This window comes from Nicotiana tabacum, chromosome 22 (assembly GCF_000715075.1).
Source record: "Nicotiana tabacum cultivar K326 chromosome 22, ASM71507v2, whole genome shotgun sequence".
Lineage (NCBI taxonomy): Eukaryota > Viridiplantae > Streptophyta > Magnoliopsida > Solanales > Solanaceae > Nicotiana > Nicotiana tabacum.
Genome location: NC_134101.1, coordinates 45066367 through 45082818, shown reverse-complemented (window position 1 = coordinate 45082818; position 16452 = coordinate 45066367).

The following is a 16452-nucleotide window of genomic DNA, read 5'->3' as shown; positions in this document are numbered from 1 at the left end:
TAATGTTCGATACATCAGAAAAAATCATCGAAATCAAATACATTGTCAACGAACATTGACCTCCAATGGAAATTCGGAACGATATGGGAGTTCGAGTATGGAGACGAAAAAGAAAAACAAAAGCTTAGGAATGTATCCGCTATGTATAACAGTGTGTGATTTCGATTTGGAATGTAGTATCTCTAATTCGAACACAATTGCAGGTTTGCTCTGTTATATCAGTGGTGATGTTTGTTTATATTTCATGTGTTCTTCACTTTTTCTACAATATTGCTACAAAAAAACTACATAGCAAGTGTAGTTCAAATGTTATGAATATAGAAGTATTGAATTTCACGTGTTCTACAATTTTACTACAAACTATCTACAATATATGTCAGAACTGTAGTTAGCTTTAATTGATTGCAGGTTCATCTAGAACACTGAAGTTGATTGATATGCCAACATCTCCGGCGATAGTGGAATATGAAAGTATCATCATAACAGAACATACACCAAGTGTTATTGAAGTAGGCCAAGTATACAAAGACAAGCAAACAATTGCCAGTGTAATGAAGCATTATTCTGTCATGAACAAGTTCTAATTTAGGGTGAAAAAGTCTAGTGCTAGAAGGTAGGAACAGTTCAATGGTCAAAAATCATATCTTTGTTTAATTTGTAGTTTATTTGTAGTTTATTTGTATAGTTTGTAATTATTGTATACAAATTGTAGATAATTTATATATATTTTTTTGTTATATAAATTGTTAAATCTAAGATTTTTATGCTTAAACAACCTATTATTTTGTAGCTACATTTTTCATAACATTCTTTAAATTATTTTTATTCTGTAGCTACTGCCTGGTATGTGTTGGGGACAATTGTACATGGCACTTCAAGTCCACCAGCATAAATGATTCAACGTTGTTCAAGGTTCGAAAATTCAACAGCTTGCACACATGCTCTTTGATGGACCATACATACATACAACGCAAACCTACTGCCATGGTAGTTGGTAGTATGGTTATACTAAAATATTCGGATCCTAAGATAATTTACATACCAAAAAACATACAAACTGATATGTTGTCTGAACACGGCGTGAACTTAACATACATGAGAGTGAAGAAAAAGGCTTTGGAATTTTGAGAGGTCATCCTGCTGACTCCTATAGTCGATTGCCTAGTTATTTGTATATTCTGGAGAAGACTTATCCGGAGTCAGTAGTTAAATTGCAGAAGACTGACGATGACTATTTCTTGTACGCATTTGTTACGCTTAGTACATCAATCAAGGGTTGGGAATATTGTAGGCCAGTTGTAGTAGTTGATGTGACCTTCTTGAAGTCGGCATACATGGGAATAATGCTAACAGCTAGCACAATGGATGCAGCAGGTATTGTAGATTTATTGTAGAAATATTATTGTAAATTTATTTTTTGTATGTATTTTTTTCTTTTAAAGTTTTATTATGGAAATTGAATTTCTTTTTGCAACATATGATAGGTAGCATATTACCATTGATATACGTTGTTGTTGATTCAGAAAATGACGCATCATGGAAGTGGTTTTTTGAGCAATTCAAACATGCATATGGTGAAAAACCAAATATGTGTATTGTTTCGGATCGGAATGAGAGTATCTTGAAGGCAACATCTATTGTTTATACCGGCATGCCACATTATGCTTGCATGTAGTATATTTGAATAAATATAAGGTCAAAGTTCAAGAAGGGTCATCTAAAGTTAAGCGAATTGTACTTTGCCACGGCACGATCATACACGCTTGATGAATTTAATGAAAGAATGTCAAATACTGAAGATATCGACACGTGTGTTAAAGCATACCTATACGATATTGTCTATCACATATGGTCTCGAGTATATGCTACGGTGAACAAAACTTGGACGATGACATCAAACATTGTAGAGTCATTGAATACGGTAACAAGAGATGCAAGAGAGCCGCCGATAGTATAACTATTAGAGTACATGAGGACTCTTCTTGAACGTTGGACTAATGAAAAGTTATTGAAAGCAAATGGTACATTCACATACCTTGGGGAAAAAATACAACAAAGAGTTGGAGGACAACATGACATTATCGCAGAAGCTGAGAATAAGCTATCCAATAACATCGGATCAATTATTCCATCAAACTAAATACATACAGTCATTGTAGATAAAAATGTTGAATAATTATAGTTATTTTGTATATGTTTTTGACAAGTTGTTATGTGTTTGTAATAAAATTATAGGTGAGGGCTTCAACAGATCACATCCATACAGTGATAGATGATGTGAAGCGCTATATTGTTTGTCTTGAAAATAAGAGATGTAGTTGTGGACAATTCCAACTTGATGAACTTCCTTGTGCACATGCTTTGGCGGTTTTAAGGCACATATGAATGCGTCTTATGAAAACTATTGTTCTCCTTATTACACGAGGGAGAGCCTCTTGCATACTTATGAAATACCAGTAGACTCGCTGCCTGATGAAAGCAAATGGAATGTGCCATAACATATAGCTAAAGAAGTTGTAATTTCACCTACCGGGAAAAGACAGCCAGGAAGACCTAAAAAACAAAGTTACAAACCATACGATGAAGTAAATGCAAAGAAGTACAAGGTTTCATGTGGCAACTGCGGACTAGAAGGGCATAACAAAAGATCTTGTAAGAATGCTCCCAAGAGGAAATAAAATTTGATAAAGTCACAAGAATATTTTGATAAATTGTGTGGAGGTGTTCTGGAGAATTATAGTTGAGGTGTAATTGTGTTGATAAATTGAATAAAGACTGTCTCCTATAATGAAATATTTTCAGCTCTTAATGCAGTTGGTTTGTATTTGTTTTGTTTAATTACTGAGTGTATTAATTTCAGCCTTTCATAACTTGATTGGATTATGTATTTTTTATATGTATAATACATAATTGTAGTTAAATTGTAAAGAAATTATATACTAACAATAACGATATCAAGTACTAACAACTTTCAACTAAAAATAAAATAACAGATGTTTCCTATTCTAAGTAGTAGTATCCTGGATAAAATAACAAAACATAAGGTAAAACAATTGTAGCACAAATCTGCTACAAATAAACTTCAATTGACTTGTTCTTACATAATAATTTGTCTACAACTTTACTACAAAACAGCTACAACTAAACAATCTAACTACAAATTTTCTACAGGAAAAGGGCAACTAATTCTTCTTCTTCCGGACTTGTGTTCTCTCGTTCACAGCTGTTGCACCTTTTCTTCTTCCTAATCTTCCAGTCACCTTGCTCTCACTAATTGCACAAGTATCTTGCTTCTTCCTAGCATAATCCCAAAGTAGCGCTCCATAGCGTCTACGATGTTGATCAATATCAGAAAGGTCTTCTTTTGAAACTGCTAGCTCTCCAATGCTGATATATTCTGCAAATGCAGCCACGTATACACCACAGTCACTGCAAAAAATATTTAGCATTCATTGTAAAATAAAATTTGTTAAATAGATAGAAGAAAAAACAACATTTTCATACAATGATCCCTCTTTTTGATGGGATATTTCACCGACCAACCACTGAATGTCAAGAGGGTCAGTAATACCTTTTTCAATGTATGCCTTTGTGTTCTTGTAGTTGATGTCTGGGCGCTTGTCATAGAGCCGGTGCATGACAAGTAAAGGGGGATCATAACAGCAAACTTGTTGACAACAGATTCAACAAGGTTGTGATTTCGTAAAGAGACCATAGAATCATAAATATATAGAACCATATCAGTAATGTCAAACACAACTAACAACCAATGAAATTTCTCCACAATGTTTATGGGCATAATTACAAAATCAACTTGATCTCATGCAACATTTGCGAGTAACCTGTACCCCAATATGTATTATGATACGGCGTCCTGGGGTTTGACAACAACAAGCTTCTTTTCGGCAGGAGCATTGATGTACCTCTGATAAATTTGTTTAATTCTAGTCTTGAACATACAATCAGTGGTTGTAAATCGTATCTTGTTTTGAGTACCATACTTTTCTCTCTTCTCAAATAGTATAAAATAACATCAATGTGCTGCATAAAAATAGATTTCATTAGTTCTCAATGCTTCTTACAATTTAACTACAATATATCTACAAAAAAATTACAAAATCTAGAAATGACAGAATAATATAGCTAGTCATTAAATTTTGACAGGGTATGTGTTTACCGAGTCGTTGAAGACTTGCCCGGGATGTGCCAAAGTATAAAACCACTCTTTTTTATCAACTTTCTCCACTCCAAGATCATACCACGACTTAAGCTGGTTATCTTTTACAGAATAAGGTGCCTTCCTCCTATTTAAATACATAGCAATTACAATAAATATGTAGATTCAAGTAGAAATCCAAAAGATGAATGCACTCAAAAATATGAACAAATTGTATAAACTAACCTCTTTGAAACTGTATCGGTACCAAGGTACAACCACTTTCTTAATTCTTCCAATAAGTCAGGATCAACATCTTCGCTAATAATTCCAGTAAATGGATGCTTGATGAGGAAAATTGGAGGTCCAACAGAAGTGCTCCCACCAGAACTGTAAAAAGGGAGAAAGGGGGATCGGGCATGCTTTCCATTCTGCCTTGTTCTTCCTTGATGCACATGAGTTGTTTCATCTTCGTTAAGCTCGCCGAACTTAACAATCTGGGAGAAGTTCTCTGGCAGCTCAAAATCATCAAGTGTAACTTTTCTTTTCTCAAATCTGGAGTCGTTGTCCGAATAACCTACATTAACGTAGTCGGCTGGTTCACCTCCTTCTTCACAACAATTATCTCCTTCTTGTATAAGATTCTCTTCTTGAATGGGAGATTGCATTTTTGTCTCCTTCTCCTCATTCTTCTGTTCTCTTGGAATGCTTATTGTAGCTTCCTGTTTAGGAGATTCTGCAGGTATAACTTCCTTCACTGTTATAGTAAATATGTTTAAGTTAATCAAATTGTAGATAATTTGTACTAAACACTAACATCACTGCATACAAATTGTAGTTTAAATATAGTAAATTTGTTGAAATGTTATTCTGCATCTGATATGCAAAATGTATTATGAAATGTGATGATAACATGTACTAAATCTTACATGCATTCACTTTATCAAATGCCCCTTCAAATTGGGAAGATAAATCAATATGTACAGGAACATTCTCCTCAATTTCTATGTCATTCACGTGCCCTATATCTAAGAAAATAATTGGAAATATAATGCATATTAGTTGATACAAAATTATACAATAGGTAGATATATTGTAGACATAATGTAGATATATATATATATATATATATATATATATATATATATATATATATATGCAGGCATAATGTAGATATATTGTAGATATGTGTAGATATATTGTAGATATATTGTAGATACATGATTTACTGCTGCTGGCATACACTGGTTTATCACTATTGCCCTAAAAGTGTTGATTGTTCTTTTCTTTTGAGTGCTCATCATTTTTTGTAGAACTCCCAGCAAACTGCAGGCATTTAATTTGTTAGGCTATATACTTTATGAACGATAATATAAACTTAGACGTGATAAAAACTGTTGTGTAAAATGAATATATTTCAAATAAAACCTTGGCATCAATGTTATCCTTTTGACTGTTTATCGCCTGCAAAATAGCCTTGATTGAGTCATTGAGTAGCAGTCGAATGCTACCTAGTTCTTCAAAAATATCTTTTTTAAAAGATCCAAGATCTGAACCAACCTACATATTAAAATATAGAGAGTTAACGAAATAATTTGCATAACATAAATTAAAGAAACCATCCAGGATTATGTATATATATTACCTTGTCAATATCTTTTCTTAATTTTTTTATTTGTTTCCTAATATCTTTCTTGTCATCTATTCCAATTGCCTGCTTGTGTCCGAGTGGAGATGCAACATCTATCGAATGCTCAGACTTGGTTTCAACTTCTTCAAGGATGTATTTAACTTTATCTGGCAAATTAATTCTTAAAAGCTCTTCTGGTACTTCAATTATGTTGGTGAACTAAGTGAAAAAAAGAAATGAGAGTGACTTAGACATAATATGTGTAAAAGTTGTAGATAATTTGTATTAGATTGTCTGCGCATTAGTGAAAATCATTTACCTTGATCCATGCTGGTTTGATCATTCTATCTTCAATTGCAGATAACCATATCTTGTCCTTACTAGCTGACCAGCTAAGTATGCGAGGGATAGAATTAGCAACCCTTGTAGTTATATCAGCGTTGACGGTAGAGCAACACTCATACAACCATATTTGCATAGCTAGTGCAAAGCCTCGAATGACATAAAAATGAACATAAGGGTTGAGCTTGTGCCTAACAGACTGAAGCAATTGTGTATAAGATTCACTACTCCATGTGTAGTTCGCATATTATCTCGAGTCCACCAAATAGAACCTAAAATGGTCTATCAACCATGCATTGTCTTTGTCTGAAGGACAGAGGAAGAATTCTATGAGATATAGAATATACAACTTGACTGCATCCTCGTCGTTCACCCAACTACGGCTGGTTACAATTTGTTTTAAGTATGACTTCTCAACTTTTTTCTTGTTTGAAAAATAGCTTCTCATTATTTTACTGCCATACGTAGGTGTGCAACCAAAGTCTGTCACTTCCGTAAAACATCTCAGACTACTAATCAGGGCAAACTCTCTCAAACCAAAATTCAGCCTCTGACCCTTTATCTCTACTGAAAAAAATTCGGAACCAGATGCATTCAATTCATACTTCATGAGAAGATGAATTTCTTGATTTTACATACATATTCTGGGCAAGGAAGGCAAATAACCAAAACATGTCTTCTTAAAAAGCTTTAAACCATTTTCAGACAGTAAATCCTTGATTTGGCCAGGAATAGTGGGGTCGAATAATTTCTGAAACCTAATGATCCCATAATCAACATTAGGAGGTGCAAAAAATGGTCCATTCTGCAGCAAAAGGAAAAGAAAGTTATTAAAAAAAGTCTCAAAACTAGAAAAAAAAAATAACAACATTTATAATATAATTTATCTACAATCAGATAAACAGAGTCAAAAACAGAAAATAAAATAACTACAATTATATTATAATTTATCTACAATCTTTAAAATAGAGTCAAAACCAAGCAAAACGTTGATATAACAATGTATCTACAATCAGAAACCATAAATTTACACAATGTAGACAAATTTTCTACAACTACAAAAACAAAAATTATGTTGATTCGTAAGAATGAGAAAAAAAGTTTTTTAGCTTTAAAAAAAATATATTGTTGAAACTACTAAATTTTTACCTTCACCAAAGACCGTTGGGGAACAGCTTTAGAAGATTTTTGAACTTTCTTCTTTTTTGAAAGTTTTACATTAGGAGACACTCTATTTTTTTGCAACTTTAATGACAACTTCATCTTCGACGAAATCAATCTCTTTGCCTTTCCTTTTTGCAGATTCACCAGTATCAATATCGTACTTTTCTTTTGTATGAACTTCTGCCCCAGCTTCACGAGGGGGAAGCCTGGGCTTGTTCTCTTCTTTTGCATGAGCTGATTTTGAAATCTTTTTTGGTGAATTCTCTGAGAAAATACCCAAATTAAATGTAGGAATATCAGCTCCTTTATCTTTTTTAGGACTGATCTTTGAAGTTATTTTCTTCTTCATTGAAAATCAAGCAAAGCACAGACGTTAATAGAGGTGATTTTTTTGAAGAAGAGAGTAAATATTTAGAATGCTTTTTGAAGAAGAGAGGAAATAGGCGTTAATGGAGGGATTATGAAGTTTGTGGAGAGAGAATCATGTTTGATTGCAAGATACGTGGGGGAGGGGGGTGGGATGTGGAGAGAGAAATGTGGGGGGAGTGGAAGATACATTAGAGTAATTTTAGGACACTAGTTACTATCATTAATTGCCTTAAAATGTACATAAATGGTAATTGAGTATATAATATGTAATTATATTAAAACTTGAGCAGGGAGGGTAATATAGTTTCATATAGTGTATAGGAATATAAAAATTCCTTTATAATAAGAGGTGGCTCAACGATGTTGGAGGCCCAAAGACAAGTCGTAATAAGAGGCCTTAAACTTGTTTAATAATTTTAGATATTTTTGTTTAAAGTTTATTTTTTTTACTTTTTGAGATGCAATTTAATCTTGACGATGTAACCAGCTCATTTAATCTTTGTTGAAACATTAATAGTTTTTTATAAGATATTATTAAGTTTATGATTTTTTTTCACATGACCATCAACATAATTCCCTATATATCATTGCCTCCCAAAGTAACAATCATGTGAAAATTTATATTTACAAAGATAATAAACAAATCGAATATAGTTTTTTACGATCTAATTAGCTTGAAGAGTACCTACAAAGACCTTGAAAGAAAATATCTTAAAAAGTTAGAGTTGTAATTAAACTTTGTTCAAGTTGGAATGAGAAAAACTAAAAAGTAAGAGTAGATTTATTTGCTTTCAATTTCATTAGAATTTTCTCAACCAACTAAATAAAAATCACATAATAAGTACGATAAATATCTAAATAACATATAAGAAGAGTAGATTTTGGGGCCTCTAATTTTTTGAGGCCTAAAGCGGCCGCTTTAGTGGTCTGAAGTTAAGCCGCCTCTGCTTATAATGGGTATATACTCTCCATTGCACCTCAAAATACCTTTCGCACTAGGGGCCAGAGTGTTTATTCGTAAAATGGTATAGTTGAATTTATACGTGATTTATAGACAAGTGAATTGATTTGATCCTAAAATGATAAATAAATTAGATAAAATATAATACTTAGCCTTGAAGTTGAGATAAAACAACAGAAATCCTGGTTCAGGGAGCAGAGCTTCCAGAGGCAGTAATAATAATATGAATTAGTGCATGCTTGTCAAAAAAAATTGTGTCCTCTTACAATGGCTGTTGAAGTCACTATTTATAGCTGCACCTAGGGAACAAGGTCCTAAGATCAAGCTTCTCTTAAATGACAATTATGAGGGCCATTGAAGAATGTGTAATAGTAGGCAGTGAATGTTATATTCTCTGTAACGGACCGTGCACTTAATGCTATAAAATATTCTTTATTAAATGCTACCGAGTGGCAGATGTTTAATTCGCCTTTATGAATACCATTCTCTTCGAGATCGTTGTCTTCGGACCCGACTGTCTTCTGTTTTCGGCTCCATGTATCGCTTTCCATTGCGATCATTAAATATGAACATATTTTACCCTATACAGATAGTCCCTCTACTTTCCGGTGGTATAACCTTGTATCACCGGGAAGTTGGTAGAGATACCCTTTTTAGCGAAAAATTCTCTGACCCATATAAAACGTTTTTGACATTGATTAGAAGCACGTCTCTCCACATTTAATTCCCCGAACACGCGTCATTCTACGATTCAACACCACTTTTGTCGGTTATCGAGGTAATTATGACCACAATTTTAGGCCCCTATTCCTTTACTTATACGCATCAAACTTCTTCATTTACACTTCATAATTTTCCAAACTTTCTCAAACTCTCTTTACTCAACTCGTATTTGTCTTCAACTTTCTCTAACCTTTTTCTTCAGAGAAAACCCTTTTCTCCCTTCCGATAACAATGGCTTCTTCTTCCAGAAACCTTAATTCCTCAAAGAACAAAGGTAAAGCTGATGATGTTGCTCCTCCTACGGTGATCACCATTATTCCAAGAAGTCTTGTCACAACTAAGGACTTCGAAAAGAAGTATCCTTACGCTAACCCTTGCACGTGGGTTATTGGTGTGTATCCTTCTTCCATTAGTCCTTCCAGCATTCTTGTTATGAAAGAAGATTGTCATTGTCATGATTTAAACATCATCGCTCCTGACCTGGCGGAGCGGATAACCTTACCCAAGAAGGGTTTCACGTATTTTTAAACGTATCCCTTCACTTTGGGACTGTTCTCTTTGAGAAGGGAGCTTGAATCCGTTATCGTGGAGTTCTGCATCCGTTACCAGGTATGCCTGGCACAAGTAAGTCCTTCTATGTGGAGGACAATTGCTTGTCTTCGGTGTCTATGCCAGGAGACGGGAGATGAGCTAACCCTGGCTCGATTAATGAACCTTTATTCCCCCAAAATTTTTCGCGGGGAAATGATAAATTTCAGCAAACGTGGCCACCATGCTCTTCTAACTAGCACAGATGATTACAATGACCGTGGGTGGATGGAACAGTTCATTGCAGTTGCCACCAGGGACATCATTCTGACCACGATTCCATCTTTTCCGGAATTGTGGAACTGTACTCGTAAGTTCCTCGTTTGTCGTTTATTCTAGTTTAAGATCACCCCATGTTGTTACTGATCCCTTTTCTTTCACTTATTTCAGCAACTCGGTGGACTCTACCGAGGGTCGAAAGCTTGGACTAGTGGGTCCAAAAGATTTTGGATGTCACTACGCTCTAAACTTGCATGTGGAAAGAACTGACCCTTAAATATGAGTGGAATGCCAAAAATCATAGTAGGTTGAACTCAACTTGTTTATACCTTTTGTATAAGAAAACTGATTAACCTTTTTCATCTGTTGAACTCAGGTCTACCCTAGGGCTCAGTTATCGTCTACGAGGAGGATATTTTGGCTGATCCTTCAAATGCGGCGAGGCTGTTGGAGGAGGCCTTTGTCCGAACGGCTGTAGTTGGTACTGTATCCTGTGCAAGTGCTTCTTCTCGGAGTCCCCGGCCAGAGAACAAGCAACAAAAAAAGACGACGCCCCTCTACGGCCGGGGAAAAAAATAAAAAAGAAAAAAATGCAGCACCCGTGCCATCCTCGGATGTATTGGTGATGAGTACCGCACCCGAGCCGACCATAGACACTGTGGTGATCGATGATGATGGAGAAGCTAGTGATGGGGGGCTTTACTACATAGAAGACGACGACCTTCATCAGCTCAATAGAATGCTCAATCTGTTGAGCTAGTTACACCAACCGGGGATGATGCCTCGACACTCTTGGGGGGAGTATGATATGGTGGAAAATGCTAACACTCGCTTCCAAGTCCCGATCGTCGTGCCCGGTACCGTGAGGCTGAGTACATGGTCCCTTATGTCTTTGGTTGATGAGAAACCATTAACCAACACTGTATTTGAAAGAGGTGGTTCTCAACCTACAATGCCATCAGCTTCGTCTCCTTCTTCACCAACTCTGCCTTCTCCACCAGCAACTGCTACATCATCTCCACCGGCCGCAGTTGCCCGAGAGGAGGATGTCCCTATTCCCCAGTCCCCAGTTCATGGGAATTTGGGGCAAAATTATACTGCCCCTTCCAAAGATCCCTAAAGGAGGAGGAGCGTTGCCCTCTCGGTTTCTACCGGATGTCATCTACTGTCCCGACCGATGGAACTTGCTAATTATCTAAAGCCTCTGGCTTCAGAAAAAGATAAGAATAAAATACAAACTCTCTCGGGAGAATGTTTGTTGAATAATGCTATGCACAACACAGTGGCCGTATAATCTTTGTTTCCTTTGTTGTTTCTTCGATTGTTGTTATGGCAAGGTTTTGAGTTTGTATTTCTATTTTGCAGGCTAACTTTCTTGCTTTTGAGGACCTTCAAAGGTTGATTTTTGATAACGAGGAACTTACCTCCGAGCGGGATCCATTGTTGGCCGAGAAGGATTAGATTGTTGCCCGCCTTCCGGAACTGGAAGCACAAGCTGCTAAATTGGGGGCTCGGTTGCAGCATAGCAAGCAAGAGGTAGTAGCCCTTAGCCAGGAGATTACCTCGTTAAGGGTAAAATTTGAAGAAGCTAATGTCAAATGGTTTGAAGTCCATAATATCATTCTTGCTGCATCTGATCGTGAGACTGCCTCTGCTGAAAGATTGAGTAATTTGGAGGCAGCCTTAAAATCTAAAGCTGAAGAAGATACTGATGCCGAGGAGAAGTACGCCCGGTTGTAGGAGAGGCATAAGAGGGTCATAGAGCACAATAAAATTTTTAGCTCCATTGTTCGTGACCTTGATATTAGTCTCCGGGCCACTAGATCTGAGCAGGACAACCTTTCTACCGAGGTTGACCAACCTAAAGAAGAACTTCAGCGCCGAGCGACTTCCCTCATTGTTAAAAAAATATATTCTATGTACAACGTGAGGAGAAAAACCTTGGAAGAGGCTAAAATGGGTGTCATCAACTTCGATGTCAAAATCGCTAAGGCCCGTGAGCTGGAGTCAACTACACAATGGGGTCTTCCGGTCTGGCCTGATGCTACCGACTCTTCTAGTTCTAGTTCCGAGTTCTCGGGAACTGAAGAAGAACCAGAAGGTCATGATGCAGAAGGCCAAAATGGTGAAGGCCAAGATATTGAACCGGCAATGGATTCATCCACTTCTCCTGGGGGTGAAGATGCTTCTCTTCCTCCGGGTTCCTGATATGCAGTAGCTTAGATTTTGGTTTCTTTTCTTTCTCATATCTTTGTACTTGTGCTGTTTGGCACTTTTATTGTGAATAGAAGCATTTTTCCGTTCAAGTGTCGTGCAAGTTTTTCTCTTTGCGTACTTTTTGTTTAAGTATTGCGCAAGTTTTCCTTTTTGCGTTCTTTTTGTTTAAGTATTCTCGCAAGGTCTCCGCGCCGAGATATGCAAGGGTGTATTTTTCCCCGATAGTATTTGGATTTCGGGCACAAGTTCTTCTGAAATCAACCCTTTAACGTGAGGGTTTCATAATAGAGGGCCCTCTTATGTTTACGGTGCTTTTGAAGAGGACGTTTCCTATTCATTACAACACTAACATTTGAAGTACTTGTTTAACTTTCAAATAATAAAATTAATTCATCGATAGGACAAGAAACAAGATAAAAATAAAAAGACTTTACTTTATTCCTTCCATTTTCAAAAAGTATATAAGCATTCGTTGTGTCATAAAGAAATTGCCATTACATGTGGCTAACTTGTACAACTTGTTTCTACGGGGCTGGCCTCGCAGTCCCCGATCTCGATGATACAACTTTGTTCTCAGGTTTCGTATTTCGGTCGATGTGGCAGTCATTTGTGTCGTATCCTCGTATCATTCCCCCCAGTATTCGAATGCGAAAAATGTGAATTTGAACACTGGAGATTTCGCACCTTTTTGAGGATTCCACTAGTGAATGGCTAGATAATCTTATGTTCGATAGCAAACTTCACTTCCCCTTAGGAATTCATTCTATCGAGCCAAATATTATCTAACAATCCCCTAGTGGATTGCACTTATGAATGGTCGGGCAATCTTTGCTCGACAACAAACCTTACTTCCTGGTTGGAACTTTGCTATTGAGCAAAAGACTATCCAACTGCTTCGTAGTGGCTCATTGTTTGCATGCCTTGTCATTTAAAGGTCTTATTTCTACTGACGAAGCTTCCTTTGTAGTATGCTTTCCGTTGCTGCCTCGTTAAAAACCTTGCCAGAAAAACTCAATTGAGACAAAAACTTGACGAAGGGAAAAATAGTGCAGCACATACTTTCAGTATAGGCAAGACTCATCAGTAATGGTATCTCTTGAGGTGTGCCACATTCCAGTTACTCGGCAACTTTTCTCCGTTTTGATTTTCCAACTCGTATGACCCTTTCCCGGTGACAGCTAAAACCCGGTAGGGGCCTTCCCATGTTGGACCTAGCTTCTCTGCATTGAGCTCCTGTGTTATCTGAGTTACTTTCCTTAAAACTAAGTCTCCTACTTTGAAATAACAGAGGTTGGCTATTCGATTGTAATATCTTTCCATTCTCTGCTTTTGGGGTGCCATCCTTATATGCGAACATTGCTTCATTGTTTGTTTCTTCGTCTGCCTGGAAATATCTCAGGGTAGGTTCTCCTACTTCCACCGGGATCAGGGCTTCGGTTCCGTACACAAGATAGAAAGGAGTCTCCCCCGTGCTTGACTTGGCCGTTTTTCGGTACGCCCATAATACTCCTGACAACTCTTCGGGCCATTTACCTTTAGCTGCTTCCAATCTATTTTTGAGATTTTGTATAATTACCTTCTTTGTTGATTCTTCTTGACCGTTTGCGCTCGGATGATAAGGTGATGATGTGATCCTTTTGATTTTTAAGTCTTCAAGAAACTTTGTGACCTTTGTGCCTATAAATTATGGCCTGTTGTCGCAGGCTATCTCTTTTGGTATCCCAAATCTGCAAATTATATTGTCCCACAAGAAATTTGTCACTTCACGTTTGCCGATATTCTGATAAGGACTGGGGTCGGTGGCAGCGGTTCAACGATATCCATCCCCCATTTTATGAACGACCATTGTGACAAAACTGAGTGCAGTGGCTCTGTTGGTTGATGTACCAACAGTGCGTAGCATTGGCATTTATCACATTTTTGAATATAAACCTTGGCGTCTTGTTCCATCTAGGGCCAGTAGTATCCTGCCCTAATTAATTTTAATTCTAAGGAATCCGCACCTGAGAGATTTCTGCAAATCCCTTTGTGGACTTCTCGCATAACATAGTTAGCTTCGAAAGCTCCTAACATCCAGCCAAAGGGCCTTGGCAAGATCTTCTGTACAATTGACCTCCCTTGAAGCTGTATCGAGTTGCTTTAGTGCGCAACGCCCGAGATTCCTTAGGATCTTTAGGCAATTTTTCGTGCTCGAGGTAGTCAATGATCTCATTTCTCCTGTCACAGATCAAATTGGTCGTGTTTACCTCGTAATAGCTATCCACGTCCAATACTGAATGCATAAATTGTATGACCGTGACGGAGTCCGATCCCTTTATTTCCGTAGACGATCCAAGATTGGCTAGTGCATCTGCTTCCGCATTCTCTTCCCTCGGGATGTGCATGATTGACCATTCCCTGAACCGAGCGAGCAGAGCCTTGACTTTCCCTACATATTGTTGCATGCATTCCTCTTTGGATTCAAAATTCCTGTAGACCTGATTTACTACCAATTGGGAATCATATTTGATTTCTATGACCTCAAAATTTATTCTTCGAGCCAGCTCGAGTCCAGCAATCAAAGCCTTCATTGTTAGTCAAATGAATAGTTCTTATGGCATATCTTAGGGTTTCTCTCGAGGGTGTGGTTAGCACTATCCCGAGCCCGGACCCCTTCACATTGGAAGCTTTATCCATGAACATGGTCCAAACTCCCGATGCGATTCTGACACCGTCACTGCTTCTTTGGTAGCCAAAGGTAACAGTCCCGGACTGAAATCAGCCACAAAGTCGGCCAAAACCTGTGACTTAATCGTAGTCCTAGGTTTATATTCTATGTCAAATTCACTCATTTTGACTGCCCACTTTGCCAGTCTGCCTGAGAGTTTAGGTTTATGAAGAATGTTCCGTAGAGGAAAAATGGTCACCACAGTTATCAGGTGACATTGAAAATAAGGCCTTAGTTTTCGAGCGACGACTGTGAGGGCTAAGGCCAATTTTTCTAGATGTGAGTAGCGAGTTTTTGCTCCCGTCAAAATTTTACTAACATAATAGATAGGATATTGCGTACATTCATCCTCGTAGACTAGAATGACACTTATCGCTACCTCTGAGACTACTAAGTAGATCAGTAATTGCTTGCCTTCCTCCGATTTTGACAATAATGAAGGACTTGACAAATACCTTTTCAAATCCTTCAATACCTGCTGACATTCCGGGGGGTCCATTCGAAGTTATTCTTCTTTTTGAGGGGTACAAAGAAATGATGGCATTTTTTTCCAAGACGAGAAAATGAATCTGCCCAAAGCGGCCAGTCTCCCTGTCAGTCTTTGAACCTCTTTTATGCTTGATATGTGGTTCGAGGTGTCTTCGATGGCTTTAATTTTGTCGGGGTTAACCTCGATCCCCCTTTGCGACACAAGGAATCCCAGGAACTTACCGAAGCTAACCCCGAATGCACACTTCTTGGGATTAAGCTTCATGTTGTGCTTCCTTAAGATGTCAAAGGTTTCTTGCAGGTGTTTAAGATGATCACCTACATTCAAAGACTTAACCAGCATATCATCTATGTAAACCTCCATAGTTTTCCCTATTTGTTTCTCAAACATTTTGTTTACATGCCGCTGGTAAGTGGCTCCAGCATTTTTTAGCCCGAAAGGCATTACATTATAACAATATGTGCCTAAATTCAGTATGAACGAAGTTTTTTCTTGATCTTTCGGGTTCATCTTAATTTGGTTATACCCGGAATAAGCATCGAGGAAACTCATTAACTCGCCAGCCATTGCATCAATCATTTGATCAATGTTTGGTAATGAGAATGAGTCTTTTGGGCACGCCTTATTTATATCCTTAAAGTTTACGCACATGCGAAATTTATTATTTTTCTTTGGAACTACTACTACGTTAGCTAGCCAGTAACAATACTTTACCTCTCGGATTCAACCGATATCAAGTAGTCAAGTTATCTTTTCTTTGACGAATTTGTTCCTAACCTCGGCAATACGACGTTTTTTCTATGTTACCGGAGGGATGTTGAGATCTAGGCTTAGTTTGTGCACGACCACTTATGGTGGGATACCTGTCATATCTGCATGCGACCAT